This window comes from Anomaloglossus baeobatrachus, chromosome 6 (assembly GCF_048569485.1).
Source record: "Anomaloglossus baeobatrachus isolate aAnoBae1 chromosome 6, aAnoBae1.hap1, whole genome shotgun sequence".
In the NCBI taxonomy this organism is placed as follows: Eukaryota; Metazoa; Chordata; class Amphibia; order Anura; family Aromobatidae; genus Anomaloglossus; species Anomaloglossus baeobatrachus.
Genome location: NC_134358.1, coordinates 153540360 through 153560123, shown reverse-complemented (window position 1 = coordinate 153560123; position 19764 = coordinate 153540360).

Genomic DNA, 19764 nt, shown 5'->3' with positions numbered 1-19764 from the left:
AAAAACTAATTTCAAATTTGAGATCAGCACACTTGAATTAAGTAAGAACAAGTGTTTTTGTGGATGCAACAAAAAATTTGTTCCCCTAATTGTAACAGAAAAGTGATTAGACAATATAATCAAGAAAAAAGTATGTAATTAGTCAGACTAAAGATATTTTATTCACAAATTATCTTTCCTTGAATAAATGTTCTTAGAAGGATCTACTGTCCTTCTTCAGGCTCTACTGAAAAAGTATTGCCAGAATGAATCACTCTGCTTGCAATATAGACTAAAATTTGTGCACCTTACGGGAAGATTGCCTTAGAAAAGCAGTTGATTACAAACCTGAGCTTCTACCTGACACAACTATCTTATATGGGACTCCCAAATTAGTTGTTTAATATATGATTTGACATTCCTTCACTAGTGATGAGCGAGTATGCTTGTCACTACTCGGTACTCGCACGAGTATCACTGTACTCGGGCTAGTCGGCGGGGACCGAGTAATCTCGCGATACTCGTGCTGTACTCGTGGTCTTCATCCCTGCATGTTGGCACTCTTTTGAGAGCCATCCCTCATGCAGGGATTGGCTGGCAGAGCACTGCAATGCCACAGCCCTGTTAGTTGTGGAATTGCAGTGATTGGCCGGCCTGCACAGCGTGACCGAGCCTTTATACCAGCGGGCGCGCTGTGCTCTGCACACAGCCATCCAGACAGTCAGTGCAGAAAGAGTGTTGCTGCTTCAGGGAAAGGTTTGCGGCCCTTTATAGTTATTTCCGTAGCAGGGCTGCAAACAGTGTGACCAGAAGTCCTTCTCAGGACTATTGTAGTTGTATACAGGCAGGCAGGGTATAGCCAGGTCGGAGTACAGGAGCAGAGTCCTTCTCAGGACTATTGTTGCTATATACAGGCAGGGCAGGCAGGGTATAGCCAGGTCGGAATACAGGCTAGTGACCAGAAGAGTCCTTCTCAGGACTATTGTAGCTGTATACAGGCAGGCAGGCAGGGTATATAGCCATTCCTAGTGGTGACCGTATACCAGCCTTCATCATATCTGGGGCTGGTGTACACAGTCTAAAACAGTCCTGATAGTGTCAGACTTCTCAGTAATTGTCGCTCCTAAAAAGCTGTTAGGTTCTTAGTGCGTCCGTGCGTGCATTTAAAAACCGCACGTGTGTGCCTGTTGGTGGCAGCGTACAGGTGCACTTGTGTGCGTTTTGCACAAACTAGTATATAACGCACAAGTCTAGTGAATAATACACGTCAGTCAGCAGTGTCTGATAGTGTCAAACTTCTCAGTAATTGTCGCTCCTAAAAACCTGTTAGGTTCTTAGTGCGTCCGTGCTTGCATTTAAAAACCGCACGTGTGTGCCTGTCGGTGGCAGCGTACAGGTGCACGTTTTGCACAAACTAGTATATAACGCACAAGTCTAGTGAATAATACACGTCAGTCAGCAGTGTCTGATAGTCTCAAACTCAGTAATTGTGCTCCTAAAAACCTGTTAGGTTCTTAGTGCGTCCGTGCTTGCATTTAAAAACCGCACATGTGTGCCTGTCGGTGGCAGCGTACAGGTGCACTTGTGTGCGTTTTGCACAAACTTGGATATAACGCACAAGTCTAGTGAATACACTTCAGCACAGCATTGCAAAATGCGCAAGGGCGTTGGCAACGAACAAGGAAGTGGACGTGATGGTGGTGCAGGCAGAGGCCGAGGTCGTGGGCAAGCTCTAATTTCGCCACAACAAAGGGCCACATCTACTCGCTCGCACGTCCTGTCCCAAATTCTTGGGGACCGCAGCAGTACACCGCTCTTGAACCAAGACCAGTGTCAACAGGTTGTTAGTTGGATAGCGGATAATGCTTCCAGTCAGATTGGCACCACCACAAACACTCTGTCTTCCACACGGTCAAGTGTCAGTAGCTGTGATACTGCACCGCACATTTCAGAACCTGATCCTCCTTCCTACCACCAGGCTGAGTACACGTCCACGGACATTACTGATCCCACACTTGGACACTCGGAAGAGCTGTTCACGTTTCCATTCGCACATTCTGGCCTCTCGCCAGCTCCTGTTGAAGTGGGTCATGAGGAGATCGTATGTACAGATGCCCAAATATTTGAGCAGCTACGTTCTCACGAAGTTGGCAACGTGTCTCAACAATAGGTGGACGATGATGAGACACAATTGTCAGGAAGTCAGGAAGAGGAGCAGGGTGCAGAAGAGGAAGACGACGTGGTGGATGATCTAGTAACTGACCCAACCTGGCAGGAGGATATGCAGAGCGAGGACAGCAGTGCACAGGGGGAGGGAGGCGTAGCATCCCAACAGGCAGTAAGAATCAGGGTGGTGGCCCCAGGCAGAAGTCAGGCAACCGTTCCCCGGAACAACAACACGACACAAGGTGCCTGTACAAATGTTAGGTCTTCCCGAGTCTGGCAGTTTTTTAAGTTGGCTCCAGATGATTCTAAAAAGGCCATTTGCAACACCTGCCATGCCAGCATCAACAGGGGTACCAAAACTAGCAGCTTGACCACCACCAGCATGATCAGGCACATGTCAGCCAAGCACCCGACTTTGTGGGATGTACAACAGAGTCGAGGAGCAGTGCTTGCTGATGTCACTGCTACGTCTTTGCTTGTTGTGCATGCGAGCCAATCCCCTTTCCATGCTGCCTGCAAACAAGCCTCCTCCGGCCCTGCACCTGCAGTTGCCTACGCAGAAATAACACCATCATCAAGCACGTCCTTGTCCCAGCGCAGCGTTCAGTTATCCTTTCAGCAAACCTTTGAACGCAGGCGCAAATACACTGCCAACGCCCCACATGCCCCAGTTCTAAATGCTAACATTTCGCGACTGCTTGCGCTGGAAATGTTACCTTTTAGGCTGGTGGAGACAGAAGCATTCCACGACCTGATGGCGGCAGCTGTCCCACGTTACTCGGTCCCCAGCCGCCACTATTTCTCCCGGTGTGCCGTCCCCGCATTGCATAACCACGTGTCACAAAACATCACACGTGCCCTGAACAACGCTGTTTCAGCCAAAGTCCACCTAACCACAGACACGTGGACAAGTGCTTGTGGGCAAGGCCGCTACATCTCGTTGACGGCACACTGGGTTAATATTATGGAAGCTGGGACCCAGTCTGAGCGAGGGACGGAACACGTCCTTCCCACACCAAGGTTTGCAGGCCCTACCTCAGTCAAGGTTTCACCCACACTCTACAGCTCCGGAATGTCATGCTCCTCAGCCTCCTCCTCCTCCTGCGCATCCTCATCCACTTTACCCTCCACACCAGTCCCAAGCTGGAAGCACTGCAGCACTGCCTCGGCGAAGCGGCAACAGGCTGTGCTGAAGCTAATCTGCATAGGTGACAAACCCCACAATGCAGAAGAGGTGTGGACAGCTCTGAAACAGCAGGCAGATCACTGACTCACACCTTTGAACCTAAAGCCAGGAAAGGTCGTGTGTGACAATGGCCAGAACCTGGTGGCAGCTTTGAGGCGAGGCCAGATGACACATGTTCCATGCGTGGCCCATGTGCTCAACCTCGTGGTTCAGCGGTTTCTAAAGTCCTACCCAGAGCTGTCCGATCTGCTGGTAAAAGTTTGCCGCCTGTCTGCACATTTTCGAAAGTCACCTACTGCTTCAGCCGGCCTTGCCGACTTTCAGCGCCGTTTGCATCTTTCGGCTCACAGACTGGTGTGTGATGTCCCCACGCGTTGGAATTCAACTCTGCACATGTTGGTCAGGATATGTGAGCAGAAGAGGGCAGTTGTTGAGTACCTGCATCACCTAAGCCGTCGGGAAATGGGTCAAACTCCACACATAACACCTGAGGAGTGGAGATGGATGTCCGACCTATGTACCATCCTCCAAAACTTTGAGGACTCCACCAAGATGGTGAGTGGTGATGACACCATTATTAGCATCACCATACCGCTTCTCTGCCTTCTAAAACGGTCTCTGCTCAAAAACAAACATGATGCATTGCAGGCGGAGCGCGATGAGTTGGAGCAAGAAACAGTAGTGGGTGTGGGTGATAACACACAGCCCAGCCTCGTCTCATCACAACGTGCAGTGGAGGACTATGACGAGGAGGAGGATGAAGACATGGAGCAACTCTCAGGCCAAATTGAGGATATGACATGCACACCAGTCATATCCTCGGTTCAGCGTGGCTGGCCAGAGGACAGGTTAGATGAGGAGGAGGAGGAGGACAGCATGTTCAGTCATCGTGTTGGTCAGGATACTGAAGTACTGGCTGTTAAGAGTCTGGCGCACATGGCTGACTTTATGGTAAGCTGCCTGTCTCGTGACCCTCGCGTTAAGAACATCTTGGCCGACAATCATTACTGGTTGGTAACACTGTTAGACCCACGCTACAAGGAGAACTTTATGTCTCTTATTCCCGAGGCGGAGAGGTCAGCCAAAATGCAGCAGTTCCGGAAGGCCATAGTCACGGAAGTATGCAAAGCATTCCCATCACAAATTGCTAGCGGCATAGGTCAGGAATCAGTGGACAACCAAGGCGTACAGCCGAGAGGGGCACAAGTCCAATCCGCCAGAGGTAGGGGAACAGTCTTTAAGATGTGGGACAGTTTTCTCAGCCCCTCAAGTACCACAGCCCCTGAGGTGCGGGGTAGTGCCACAAGAAATCCTAAGTTTGCCCAGATGCTCAAGGAGTACCTTGCAGATCGAACAACTGTACTCCGACATTCCTCTGTGCCTTACAATTATTGGGTATCCAAGCTGGGCACGTGGCATGAATTGGCTCTCTACGCCTTGGAAGTCCTGGCCTGCCATGCCGCTAGCGTTTTGTCAGAGCGTGTTTTTAGTGCCGCAGGTGGAATCATTACAGATAAACGCACCCGCCTGTCAACTGAAAATGGTGACAGGCTGACTCTGATCAAGATGAACAAGGGTTGGATTGGGCCAGACTTCACCACGCCACCAGCAAATGAGAGCGGAATTTAAAGTTTGTAACGGGAATTTGCCATGTACCTCCACTCACCCATGGGTACACACTTCTGGACTTTGGATAATTGCTGGACTGCTCCTGCTTCTCCTCATGCGCCACCATGATGACCGTTACAATAGTTAGGCCGTTGTTTCAGGTATACCCCCAGTGGTAAATTTTTTCGCCGATTCTTTCAGAATGGACATTACAACGACAAGAGACCCGCTCCTTTGCAATGGGAATAATGTTTTGAGGCCCTCATGCACATCTCTATCCAGGGACAATGTGGAGCCTTCCAAATTTTGGCTGTCCTGCCAAAGGGTTATACTACAATAGACCCACTTCCTTACAATGGGCACTTCAGGTTTACAGGCCCTCATGCACGTCTCTATCCAGGGACAACGTGGAGCCTCCCAATTTTTTGGCTGCCCTGCCTAAGGGCTATACTACAATAGACCCACTTCCTTACAATGGGCACTTCAGGTTTACAGGCCCTCATGCACGTCTCTATCCAGGGACAACGTGGAGCCTCCCAATTTTTTGGCTGCCCTGCCTAAGAGCTATACTACAATAGACCCACTTCCTTACAATGGGCACTTCAGGTTTACAGGCCATCATGCACGTCTGTATGCAGGGGCATTGGTGAACCTCACAATTTTGGACTGCCCTGGCAAAGGAAAATACTACAAAGACTCACTTCCTCAAAATGGGCACATTAGACTCAAGAGGCCTTCATGTACGTCTCTTCTCAGGGACATCGGAGTGCCACACAATGTTTTCACGTAAAATCTTTCATGTAATCTCAAAAAGTAACATACACCAGCTCTATCTCACTATTGGGTATGTGCCCTTAACATTTCCGCCATGAAAATTCATTTTGGTGTCATTTTGGAAGGTTTTCTGGCGAGTCTGTAAAAATGGCATAAAACTCGGATAAAATTGTTCACAGCTGTGACTTTTGAGTGATAAATGCTTCAAGGGGTCTTCCCCATGCTGTTGCCATGTCATTTGAGCACTCTTCTGAGACTTTTGTGACATTTTTAGGGTTTCTACATGCTGCCGGCGGGTCATTTCATAAAAATACTCGGGTCTCCCATAGGATAACATTGGGCTCGGTGCTCGGGCCGAGTACAAGAGTATCTTGGGATGCTCGGCCCGAGCCTCGAGCACCCGATCTTTTTAGTACTCGCTCATCACTATCCTTCACCCATTGGCATCACAGCCCGATTTGGACTTTATGTGAAGAACCATTTTTTCTTTTGACTTTTATTGTTGCACTCTAGGTGCTTTAACATGTTGCCAATATATTTGTATAAGAGCTTGTTCTACTTCAAGATGAGATGTATTTATAAATTATATCATTTGTGGTTCATGTATCTTATTAACAAACTTTTAAATTAAATCTTTATGCTGTTGAATAGAAGCAAAACAACAATTCTGCTAGTTTTTTTGCATGATGAAATTTACTTTATTCACCATGCTGCTCAATAAAGTGTTAGTTTTATTCTGAGGTTCAGTACAATTATGTCTTTGTTACATTACTACAGTTTAGTTTATGTGTTTATTACTTTTTCATAATAAATGCACTGTTAGAAAAAAAAAAAGAAAACATTTGCTTTTGTTCCATTTTTTCTAAGAGACATAATTTTCTGTCACTGGAGGTGTTTGAGGATTTATTCTAATTTTTGTTCACTTTTTATTACACTTTTTGAAAATGGATTATTATTATTATTATTATTATTATTAAGATTATTATTATTTACACATGAGGAAGAGGAGACAGAGAAAACCCTGCACGTCATAAGAGCTTACACTCTTCATGAGAGAGAGACTTAAGGGTGCTTTACACGCTGCGACATCGCTACCGATATATCGTCGGGGTCACTTCGTTAGTGACGCACATCCGGCGCCGGTAGCGACATCACAGCGTGTGACACCAAGGAGCGACGATTGCAAAATTGTTCTTTGACACGTCGCTCCTTTCCTTAATATCGCTGCTGCCACAGGTACGATGTTGTTCGTCGTTTCTGTGGCATCACACATCACTATGTGTGACACCGCAGGAACGATGAACATCTCCTTACCTGCGTCCCCCGGCAATGCGGAAGGCAGGAGGTGGGCGGGATGTTACGTCCCACTCAACTCCGCTTTTATTGGCCGGCCGCTTAGTGACGCCGCAGTGACGTCGCTATGACGCCAAATGGACCTCCCCCTTGAGGGAGGGATTGTTCGGCGGTCACAGCGACATCGCTGACAAGGTATGTGCGTGTGAAGCTGCCGTAGCGATAATGTTTGCTACGGCAGCGAGCACCAAATGTCGCACGAACGATGGGGGCGGGTGTAACGTGTAACGTGTAACCGGTGTAACGTGAGAGCAGTGCAATTCTTGCATCAGCCGACAACGGAGGAGAGAGGAATATAAATCCCTCCCCTCCACAGCTCTGCCCCCCCCTCCTCTGCACCGGCCTCCCCCCTCTGCAGCTGTGGTCTGAACACCCGATCGCAGGTTTCCCACAGCTGCTCGCCGGAATCCCCAGCTATTTTTAGCTGCGGTAGTACAGCAAAATAGCTGCGGTAAACCTGCGGGCATTCATGCGGATTACCTGAGGAAGTCCCGGCCCTATCTCCATAGTGGAGAGCTGGGATTTCCACAGGTTATTCCACAGAAATAATTGACATGCAATTACGTGCGGCTGCGGGACATCCGCAGCATATTCCGCAGCCGCACATATCCGCAGCATGTACACAGCACTCTCCACGTCCTATAGGATAACATGGGGAGTGTCTGTACATGCTGAAACCTGCGGATTTATCTGGAAAATCCAGAAAATCCACGGATTTTCCGAAGATAAATCCGCAGGTTTAATTTCCCGTGGGCACATAGCCTAACAAAGAAAGGGTGAGCTGAATTGACACTTTTTCTATTTTTTAGGACACAATTTATACCTTTCACTACTTTTGCTCAAGAAAATTACTTTTGAATAAAAATTATAGGTTTTTTTGGTCGTTATATTCTGAGAAACCAAACTTTTTTCATTTTTCTGTTTACAGAGCTGTATGTAGGTTTGATTTTTGGGGGGTAATAAAATGTTGATTTTATTGGTATCATTTTGGGAGACATACATCTTTTTGTCCCCTTTTTATTTACATTTTTTTAACTTTTATTGACACTATTTTTTTACGTTTTAAAACATTGTATACAAGTCTTACTAATCAAACTGCACTGCTTGTCTAGTGTTAGTGCAATGCAATATCTACAATGTGAGAGCTTGACTGACAAGTAGCCTTATTTAACCCTGCCTATGACATGATCTAGTAGAATGAGGTGTTTGGCAGACACGGAGAACATTGTTAGGCCTTTAGTTGCCATAGTAACCCATTGGCACTCTACAATTGACTTGGGGGTGGGGGCTATGTCCTGACAAATAGAGCTATCTCCCTCTATCAATATTAATTACAGATTGTGAGGGACTGTGTTGCAGATGACTCAGACATAACTCTTCTGCCTGTGCCATCCCTGAGAGTAAACCGTATGCCTGATTGTAGTAAACAACTTTCAATTTGGATGTCCAGTGATGCACATTTGTAGAAATCAGTTAAAGGTGTTATTGCATTAAAGATTTATAAAACTTCTGAAAAGTTGTCTGTTAAACCCTTTAAAGAGTAAAAATATACTCTGCACACTCTAGAGATGCAAAATTAAAAGTTTTATTGATGTTCCAAAACAAAAGGATAAATACTGCAGGATACATCATTATGGCAATAGAGTATTGACGTTTCGAATCTATTGAGTTTATTTCAAATAGTCGCTTTGAATATTAGACAGGTGGAATCAATAAACATTAATTACGTGCGTATTGTTACATACATGTACATACTATTGTACATACTGTATATACCTAAAAATAACCAACACAAGGTAAGGTGAACCCTGTAAAAAAATCAAGTAAAGCAAAATGTGGGATAACAACTAGTGATGAGCGAGTACCAAAAAGCTCGGGTGCTCGAGGCTCGGGCCGAGCATCCCAAGATACTCGTGTACTCGGCCCGAGCACCGAGCCCAATGTTATCCTATGGGAGACCCAAGTATTTTTCTGAAATGACCCCCGGCAGCATGTAGAAACCCTAAAAATGTCACAAAAGTCTCAGAAGAGTGCTCAAATGACATGGCAACAGCATGGGGAAGACCCCTTGAAGCATTTATGACTCAAAAGTCACAGCTGTGAACACCTTTGTCCGACTTTTACGCCATTTTTACGGACTCACCAGAAAACCTTCCAAAATGACACCAAAATGAATTTTCATGGCGGAAATGTTAAGGGCACATACCCAATAGTGAGATAGAGCTGGTGTATGTTACTTTTTGAGATTATTACATGAAAGATTTTACGTAAAAACATTGTGTGGCACTCCGATGTCCAAAACGCACGTTTTGTGCTTTTTACTAGCGATGTCGGTCATTTTTTTTTTCATTCTATCTCCCGTCGGTCGGTCTCGCTCTGTCGGTCTCTCTCTGTCTTGTCTGTCCCCCTCTCACAGTCTGTCGGTCATTCTCCCCCCTCTCTCTTACTTACCGTTCCCCGATCACTGCTGCAGCGCTGCACAGCTGTTCACTAAACTCCGGCGGCTTTTCCTCTTTTGAAAAAGCCGGCCGCTCATTAAACAATCTCGTATTCCCTGCTTTCCTGCTTTTCGGCGCCTATCATTGGTTGCAGTGAGACACGCCCCCACGCTGAGTGACAGGTGTCTCACTGCACCCAATCACAGCAGCCGATGGGCGTGTCTATACTGTGCAGTGAAATAAATAAATAATTTTAAAAAAAACGGCGTGCGGTCCCCCCAATTTTAATACCAGCCAGATAAAGCCATACGTCTGAAGGCTGGTATTCTCAGGATGGGGAGCTCCACATTATAGGGAGCCCCCCAGCCTAACAATATCAGTCAGCAGCCGCCCAGAATTGCCGCATACATTAGATGCGACTGTTCTGAGACAGTACCCGGCTCTTCCCGATTTACCCTAGTGCGTTGGCAAATCGGGGTAATAAGGAGTTAATGGCAGCCCATAGCTGCCAATAAGTCCTAGATTAATCATGTCAGGCGTCTCCCCGAGATTCCTTCCATGATTAATCTGTAAATTACAGTTAAAAAACACACACACCCAAAAAATCCTTTATTAGAAATAAAAAACACTAACAAAGTCCCTCATCACCAATTTATTAACCCCAACAAAGCCCTCCATGTCCGGCGTAATCCATGGACCTCCAGCATCGCGTCCAGCTCTAATGTATGCGGCAATTCTGGGCGGCTGCTGACTGATATTGTTAGGCTGGGGGGCTCCCCATAACGTGAGGCTCCCCATCCTGAGAATACCAGTCTTCAGCTGTATGGCTTTATCTGGCTGGTATTAAAATTGGGGGGCCCGCACGCCGTTTTTTTTAATTATTTAATTATTTATTTCACTGCACAGTATAGACACGCCCACCAGCTGCTGTGATTGGGTGCAGTGAGACACCTGTCACTCAGCGTGGGGGCGTGTCTCACTGCAACCAATCATAGGCGCCTGTGGGCAGGGAAAGCAGGGAATATGAGATGGCAGCGCGCTCGCCGGTATAAAGGCTCGGTCACGCTGTGCGGGCCGGCCCATCACTGCAATTCCACAACTAACAGGGCTGTGGCATTGCAGTGGTCTGCCAGCCAGTCCCTGCATGAGGGCTGGCTCTCAAAAGAGCGCCAACATGCAAAGATGAAGACCACGAGTACAGCACGAGTATCGCGAAATTACTCGGTACCTGCCGAGTAGCCCGAGTACAGTGATACTCGTGCGAGTACCAAGTAGTGACAAGCATACTCGCTCATCACTAATAACAACATCTCTAAAACAATTCAAGATAAATAAAAACTAAAAGCAGTGCCTCAGGAATAGACAATTCAAATCTGAAGTTTACGTACATTAGCTAAAAAGATACATCTGCAGTTTTTCTCACTATTTGACATGAAATCAGAATAAAACTTTCCCATTTTAGGTCAATTCAGAACCAAAATTATTTATAATTGCCAAATGCCAGAATTATGAATTTCTGCAAAATCAAAAGTTTACATACATTAGTATTTTGTACCATTTCCCTTAACACTTGGGTCAAACATTTTGCATATCCTTCCTCAAGCTTCTCACAATAATTAGTAGGAATTTGAGCCCATTCCTCCTGACAGAACTGGTGTAACTGAGCCATGTTTGTAGGTCGCCTTGCTCGTACCTGACTTTTTTAGCTATGTCTATGAATTTTCAATAGGATTGAGATCAGGGTTTTATGATGGCCACTCTAAAACATTGACTTTGTTATCCTTAAGCCACTTTGTAACCCATTTGGCAGTATGCTTCAGGTCATTGTCCATTTGGAACTCCCATTCCCATCTACACTTTAAGTTCCTGGCTGATGTCTTGAGATGCTGCTTCAGTATTGCCCCATAATCTTCTTTCCTTGTGATGCCATATATTTTTTGCAGTGCACCAGTGCCTCCTGCAACAAAACAACCCCCCAACATGATGCTGCCACCCATGTATTTCACAGTGGAGATGGTGTTCCTAGGCTTCAAAGCTTCTCCCTTTTTCCTCCAAACATAACAATGGTCTTTATGGCCAAGCAGTTCAATTTTAGTTTTGTCAGACCACAAGACATGTCTCCAAAATGTAAAGTCTTTCTTCCTGTGTGCATTTTCAAACATTAATCTGGCTTTTTTATGTTTCTTTTGGAGTAAAGGTGGCTTTACACACTGCAACATCTCAAACGACATCGCTGTAACGTCACCGGTTTTGTGACGTAATAGCGACCTCCCCAGCGACATTGCAGTGTGTGAAACACATCAGCGACCTGGCCCCTGCTGTGAAGTTGCTGATCGCTACAAATCGTTCAGGACCATTCTTTGGTCCTTTGTTTCCCGCTGTGCAGCAAAGTCTCAGTGTGGACTTAAAACACTGGAAACGAGTGATGTGTCACAATATCTGTCAATCACTATTCTCTGTCACTCGGTCTCTCCCTCTCGGTCTCTATTCTCTCTCTGTCGGTCCGTCACTATCTCTGTCCCTCTCTCACAGTCTGTCGGTCATTTTCCCCTCCTCTCTCATACTCACCGATCCCCGATCCCCGGCGCGGCGCTGCACGGCTTTCTCACTGCTCCGGCGGCTTTTCCTCTTTTGAAAAAGCTGGCCGCTCATTAAACAATTTCGTATTCCCTACTTTCCCCGCGCACAGGCGCCTTTGATTGGTTGCAGTGAGACACGCCCCCATGCTGAGTGACAGGTGTCTCACTGCACCCAATCACAGCAGCCGGTGGGTGTGTCTATACTGTGCAGTGAAATAAATAATTAAATAATTAAAAAAAACGGCGTGTGGTCCCCCCAATTTTAATACCAGCCAGATAAAGCCATACGGCTGAAGGCTGGTATTCTCAGGCTGGGGAGCTCCACGTTATGGGGAGCCCCCCAGCCTAACAATATCAGTCAGCAGCCGCCCAGAATTGCCGCATACATTAGATGCGACAGTTCTGGGACTGTACCCGGCTCTTCCCGATTTGCCCTGGTGCGTTGGCAAATCGGGGTAATAAGGAGTTATTGGCAGCCCATAGCTGCCAATAAGTCCTAGATTAATCATATCAGGCATCTCCCCGAGAAACCTTCCATGATTAATCTGTAAATTACAGTAAATAAACACACACACCCGAAAAAATCCTTTATTAGAAATAAAAAACACAAACACATTCCCTCATCACCAATTTAATAAGCCCCAAAAAGCCCTCCTTGTCCGGCGTAATCCACGGACCTCCAGCGTCGCTTCCAGCTGTGCTACATGCAGGTGACAGGAGCAGGAGAATACACAGCTGCTCCTGTCACCTCCACGCAGCTAATGAAGACAGCCGCGCAATCGGCTGAGCTGTCACTGAGGTTACCCGCTGTCACTGGATCCAGCGGTGGATGCAGCGGTGGCCGCTCAGCTGATCACGCTACTCACCGCCGCTCCGGTCAGCTCCACGCAGCAACTGAGGTGAGTAGCGCGATCAGCTGAGCTGTCACTGAGGTTATCCGCGGCCACCGCTGCATCCACCGCTGGATCCAGGTAACCTCAGTGACACCTCAGCTGATCGCGCTATTGCCTTCATTAGCTGCGTGGAGGTGACAGGAGCGCGGTGTATTCTGCAGCTCCGGTCACCTCCATGCAGTAGAGCTGGATGCGACGCTGGAGGTCCGTGGATTACGCCGGACAAGGAGGGCTTTTTGAGGCTGATTAAATTGGTGATGAGGGAATGTGTTTGTATTTTTTATTTCTAATAAATGATTTTTTCAGTTGTGTGTGTTTATTTACTGTAATTTACAGGTTAATCATGGAAGGAATCTCGGGGAGACGCCTGACATGATTAATCTAGGACTTATTGGCAGCTATGGGCTGCCAATAACTCCTTATTACCCCGATTTGCCAACACACCAGGGCAAATCGGGAAGAGCCGGGTACAGTCCCAGAACTGTCGCATATAATGTATGCAGCAATTCTGGGTGGCTGCTGACTGATATTGTTAGGCTGGGGGGCTCCCCATAATGTGGAGCTCCCCATCCTGAGAATACCAGCCTTCAGCCGTATGGCTTTATCTGGCTGGTATTAAAATTGGGGGGGACGCACTCCGGTTTTTTTAATTATTTAATTATTTATTTCACTGCATAGTATAGACCCGCCCACCGGCTGCTGTGATTGGGTGCAGTGAGACACCTGTCACTCAGCGTGGGGGCCTTTCTCACTGCAACCAATCATAGGCGCCTGTGGGCGGGGAAAGTAGGGAATCCGAAATTGTTTAATGAGCGGCCGGCTTTTTCAAAATAGTAAATGCCGCCGCAGCAGTGTGAATGCCGTGCAGCGCCGCGCCGGGGATCGGTGAGTATGAGAGAGGAGGGGAAAATGACTGACAGACTGTGAGAGAGGGACAGAGATAGTGACGGACCGACAGAGAGAGAATAGAGACCGAGAGGGAGAGACCGACTGACAGAGTATAGTGATTGACAGATATTGTGACACATCACTCGTTTCCAGTGTTTGACTAGCTAGGTCGTTCTGCAGGTCCAGATCGCTGTTGCGTCGTTGGCCAGGTTTGCCTGTTTGACAGCTCACCAGAGACTCACCAGAGACTTTGTTGCGATCCTGGCCAGGTTGGAATCGCTGGTGGGATCGCTGAAAGTCTCAGTGTGTAAAGGGGCCTTAATGGCTTCTTCCTGGCAGATTGGCCTTTTAGCCCATGTTTATACAGTACTCGTTTCAGCATCCAGCATCTTGACAAGGTCATTTGCTTTTGTACTTTGGGTTAATATGCACATGTCTGATCAAAGCACGTTCATCTCTGGTAAACAGAGACCATCTCCTTTCTGAGCGGTATAATGACTAGACAGTCATATCTTGTTTGTACTTGCATATAATTTGTTTGTAGTGAGGAATGAGGCACCTTCAGGTATCCAGAAATTGCACCCAAGGATAAACCAGACTTGTGCAAGTCCACAATTCTCTTCCTGAGATCATGGCTGATTACTTTTGACTTTCCTATGATGCTACACAAAGTGTGTTTCAGGTGGGCATTACATAAATCCACAGGTATGTCTCTAATTAACTCAGATGTTGCCAATAAACCTATCAGAAGCTTCCAAAGACATGACATAATATGGGCTGTGCAATATTGTTTAAAGGCATACTACTCTTAGTGTATGTAAACGTTTGACTTTGTAGACAGTAATAAAAATGCCTTAAAACATTCTCTCTCTCATTATTCTAGCATTTGGCAAATATAAATAATTTTGGTTCCTAACTGACCTAAAACAGGAAAGGTTTATTCTGATTTCATGTCAGATAGTGAGAAATACATGCATATGTGTCCTTTTAGATAGTATATGTAAACTTCTGGTTTCAACTGTAAGTAACAGGGTAGCTGGTGTCTGCTATAATATATGTTGTGGTCCGATATAAAAGTTAAAGTCCTCACACGTGTAGTAGTGGCTCCTATATAATTTGGTGGAATGCCACAAAGAAGGGATAAGTATGACCACAGAGCATAGAATTACATAATCGACACTGGGAGGAATGACAACATATAAAGAGCTAGTGTGCAAAAGCTACAGTTTACCTGGAGAGTAGGATAAGTATAAGGCTCATTGTCCCTCCACCCAGAGGCGCAATTCACCCAGCTTCTTCGCGGTGTGTGTATCTATATATACAGCAGTGACCTGAAAGGAAATAATGAAGCTCCTTTGTGGACATTGTCAGCATGCAAGTGGTCAGAATATAAATAGCTATTAGAGATGAGTGGACCCTTGAAAGTTCAGGTTCACCGGGTTTAGACAGACTTTCGATGAAATTTAGTTCAGGACCCGGACTTGACCTGAATCTTGGTCCCAGAGCCCAAACGCCATTGGGAGTCAAGGATTGGGCAGTTCGGCTCTCTGACCACATACAGCCAACCATAAACAAAGCATTTCCAGGGAAGGAAAAAAAGGGTTTCTTGTTTTGTTTCTTTTTGGACACATCCGAAAACGTTTTTCCCCCCAGTAAGAGCCATTCAGAGGCTGCAAACAGCTTGCACTGGGCAGAGCACCGAATGTTCCTAAGCACCCCGATGCTCGGTCAAGCAGTCAGCATACGTACCAATTTCCAATGCATCAGGGCTATCAGAAAGAGCTAATGTGGAGTGCCAGAATTGTTGTATCTAATTTGATGTGCCCCTTCTGGGGTGGCTGTGGGCTGCTATTTTTTGGCTGGGAAGGGCCCAATAACTATGGACCTTCCCTGCCTAATAATATCAGCTTACAGCTGTCTGCTGTACCTTTGATGGTTATCAAAACTGGGGGGATCTCCAGTTTTTTTTTATTTTAACTATTTATCTATTTGGTTAAAAGCTGTACAATCTATCATCTATCTGTCTATCTGTCTATCTATCTATCTATCTATCTATCTATCTATCTATCTATCTATCTATCTGTCTATCTATCTATCTATCTATTTACAGTGCCTTGCAAAAGTATTCGACTCCCTTGAATTTTTCAACCTTTTCCCACATTTCAGGCTTCAAACATAAAGATAAAAATGTTAATGTTATGGTCAAGAATCAACAACAATTGGTACACAATTGTGAAGTTGAATGAAATTTATTGCTTATTTTAAACTTTTAAAAAAAAAGTAACTGAGAAGTGGGGCATGCAATATTATTAGTCCCCTTTACTTTTAGTGCAGCAAACTCACTCCAGAAGTTCATTGAGGATCTCTGAATGATCCAATGTTGTCCTAAATGACTGATGATGATAAATATAAGTCACCTGTGTATAAATGCACCTGCTCTGTGATAGTCTCAGTGTTCTGTTTAAAGCACAGATAGCATCATGAAGACTAAGGAACACAACAGGCAGGTCCGTGATACTATTGTGGAGATTTTTAAAGCTGGATTTGGTTACAAAAGATTTCCAAAACTTTAAACATCCCAAGGAGCACTGTGCAAACAATCATATTGAAATGGAAGGAGTATCATACCACTGCAAATCTACCAAGACCCGGCCGTCCATCCAAACTTTCATCTCAAACAAGGAGAAGACTGATCAGAGATGCAGACAAGAGGCCAATGATCACTCTGGATGAACTGCAGAGATCTACAGCTGAGGTGGGAGAGTCTGCCCATAGGACAACAATCGGTCGTACACTGCACAAATCTGGCCTTTATGGAAGAGTGGCAAGGAGAAAGCCATTTCTCAAAGATATCCATAAAAAGTGTTGTTTAAAGTTTGCCACAAGCCACCTGGGAGACACACAAAACATGTGGCAGAAGGTGATCTGGTCAGATGAAACCAAAATCGAACTATTTGGGCACAATACCAAACAATATGTTTGGTGTAAAAGCAACACAGCTCATAACTCTGAACACACCATCTCCACTATCAAACATGGTGGTGGCAGCATCATGGTTTGGGCCTGATTTTCTACAGCAGGTGTAACGACTGAATGCCGTTCGTTATGATTATTAAGATACGATGGCACTATGGAAAACCCAGGGACACAAAGATGGTGAATAACAGTTTTCTTTATAAGTCTCAAAACATTTTTTTACAAAAAAAACCCAAACAGTTCTCTTACAACTAATGGGCCACAACAGCTCGGAATAAACAATAACAGTTTATGCAACTTGGAGGACTTCAAGTGTCGGTCTGTAGGGATGAAGTGGACTATATTTCCCCCCACTATACTGCTCCCTGCCTTATCTATTAATGGGGCTTACCCAGGTACACTACTACAGATAATGACACGTGATCCCTCCAAGGATATAATCTTACAACCACCTCCCCTTATGTTTACAATTCAATCAGGGTACCCGGCCACCTTCCCATATACAGTCAGCCACAAGCAAATATATGTACATGTACCTCTATTCAAAATTCTGTACCTCACTGCCACAAGACAGTGTGATGAAGCAAAGGCAGAATAGTCTGTTATTATCAGCACAACACAGCTTAACCTGTAATAACTTCAGAGCAAACGCCTCAGGATAAACAAGAAACACAGCTCCTTCTCAGTGAATAATCTGTCGAAGAATAATCTTCCTTCTCCTTTATCCTATCTATCTGTCCCTGCCTGACTATTATACACCGATCGGTCTCAGGTGAATCGTTACTCACTGAAGTCTTCACCTAAGATGGCGTCCGTCCCCTCAGACTGCTTCTGATTCACTCTTAGATGATTTTATCCAAACAGTTTCTGGAGAAAAATTCACTCAGATGAATTCCCCTCGTCAGGGGCAGTAAGAGCTCCAAAAATAAATGAGTAAGCGGTCCACAAAAGGAAAAAAAACAGGCAATCCTATAAATCCAAATACGGGAAAACGACAGCCGTCTTTCTCTTGCACAGCCCCTCAGATCCTGACTGAAATTTTCAATTGTCTCTCTGTGTCTACGTTAACAGGGAAACCTAATGTAGCCCCTTACTGTCTAGCAGTGTGCCTACCCTCTAGTGACAGCTAGTGGCCATTTAAGTTATAGCATAAATATAGATATATATAATACATTAACAAACAAATATGCACATTTATGTTATCTACATTTTCACCCTGTTACACTGGGACAGGGAAGATGATTAAAACTGATGGGAGGATGGATGGAGCCAAATACAGGACCATTCTTGAAGAAAACCTGTTGAAGTCTGCAAAAGACGAGATTGGGACGGAGATTTTTCTTCCAACAAAACAATGATCCCAAACATAAAGCAAAATCTACAATGGAATGGTTCACAAATAAATGTATCCAGGTGTTAGAATGGCCAAGTCAAAGTCCAGACCTGAATCCAAGTGAGAATCTGTGGTAAGATCTGAAAACTGCTGTTCATAAACGCTCTTCATCCAACCTCACTCAGCTCGAGCTATTTGCAAAGGAAGAATGGGCAAGAATTTCAGTCTCTCGATGTGCAAAACTGATAGACACATACCCCAAGCGACTTGCAGCTGTAATCGCAGCAAAAGGTGGCACTACAAAGTATTAACTTAAAGGGGACAAATATTATTGCACACCCCCCTTTTCAGTTATTTATTTTTTAAAAAAGTTTTTTGCCTCGGCGATGTACACACTGCAGCCCATCTTGATGTAAGAAATAATTAATTTTTGGAGGATATTTTCCTCTTTTTGTTGCTATTTTTAAAAAAGTTTAAAATAAGCAATACATTTCGTTAAACTTCACAATTGTGTCCCACTTGTTGATTCTTCACCATAACATTAAAGTTTTTATCTTCATGTTTGAAGCCTGAAATGTGGGAAAAGATTGAAAAATTCAAAGGGGCCAAATACTATTTCAAGGCACTGTATTTATCTATTACTTAGCTCTCTCTATATTTATCCTGTCATTGAACGTTTTTAACACATAAAAATCATTAATTTATAGACTGCATTTCATTCTGCTCCATTTCAGATGGACGGCACACGGATCTCACACAGATGTTGTTCATGTGCCGTACATGTTTTTCACAGACCCATAAAATTTTATTGACCCTTTTAATAATAGGAAAAAACAGACACGTCTTGGTGTGGATCATGTGAACACGTGTGATTCACACGGACACACACTTCATATGAAAACATGAAGGTGTGAAGATCAACATAGATTTTAATTAGTATAAGTTTTAAATGTGCCTCCAATATGTGTGAAAACGAATACCACACATGCTGGAAACATGGAAATGTAACAGGATGCAACATATACATATGAAGCCAGTATGTATGACAATTAAATTCTGTAGCTTAGATTGGCCACAAGGTGCCACTGAGAAGCAGACTATCTCTATAAACAGACTTTAACTTACTTTCATCCAGGGAGTGGGTGGATCAAAAGAGAGCCCAGGCAAACAGGAGAGAGAAGAAGGAAGTGTGTGGGGCTGTGTGGGGCTGTGGGAGGCTTTGCTTGGTGACCCGGCAAATCGGACTGTTGTGTGTTTCATTTGTGGATTTTTCTTTTTGTTATTTCTGTCTTTTTGTCGACAGAAGAAACCATAAAGGGAGTACCCCATTAAAAAATAACTTTTAATATTATCATTAAAAGGTCAGATGACCAAAGGACACACAAAATTAGTAAAAAAAATAGGGTATAGAATAATGGTAACCGTGTGGGAGATATGTTATCAATTAAACAAAGAAAACACTGGCCCTAATTGGCCCTATAGTGTCTCTCCCTACCTGGCAATGGAGGGTATGACGTCCTAGGGTTGTGACGCCCCCATTCAACGACGGGAAACCCTCAATGACCCTATTGCACCCTAACAAAAACACCAA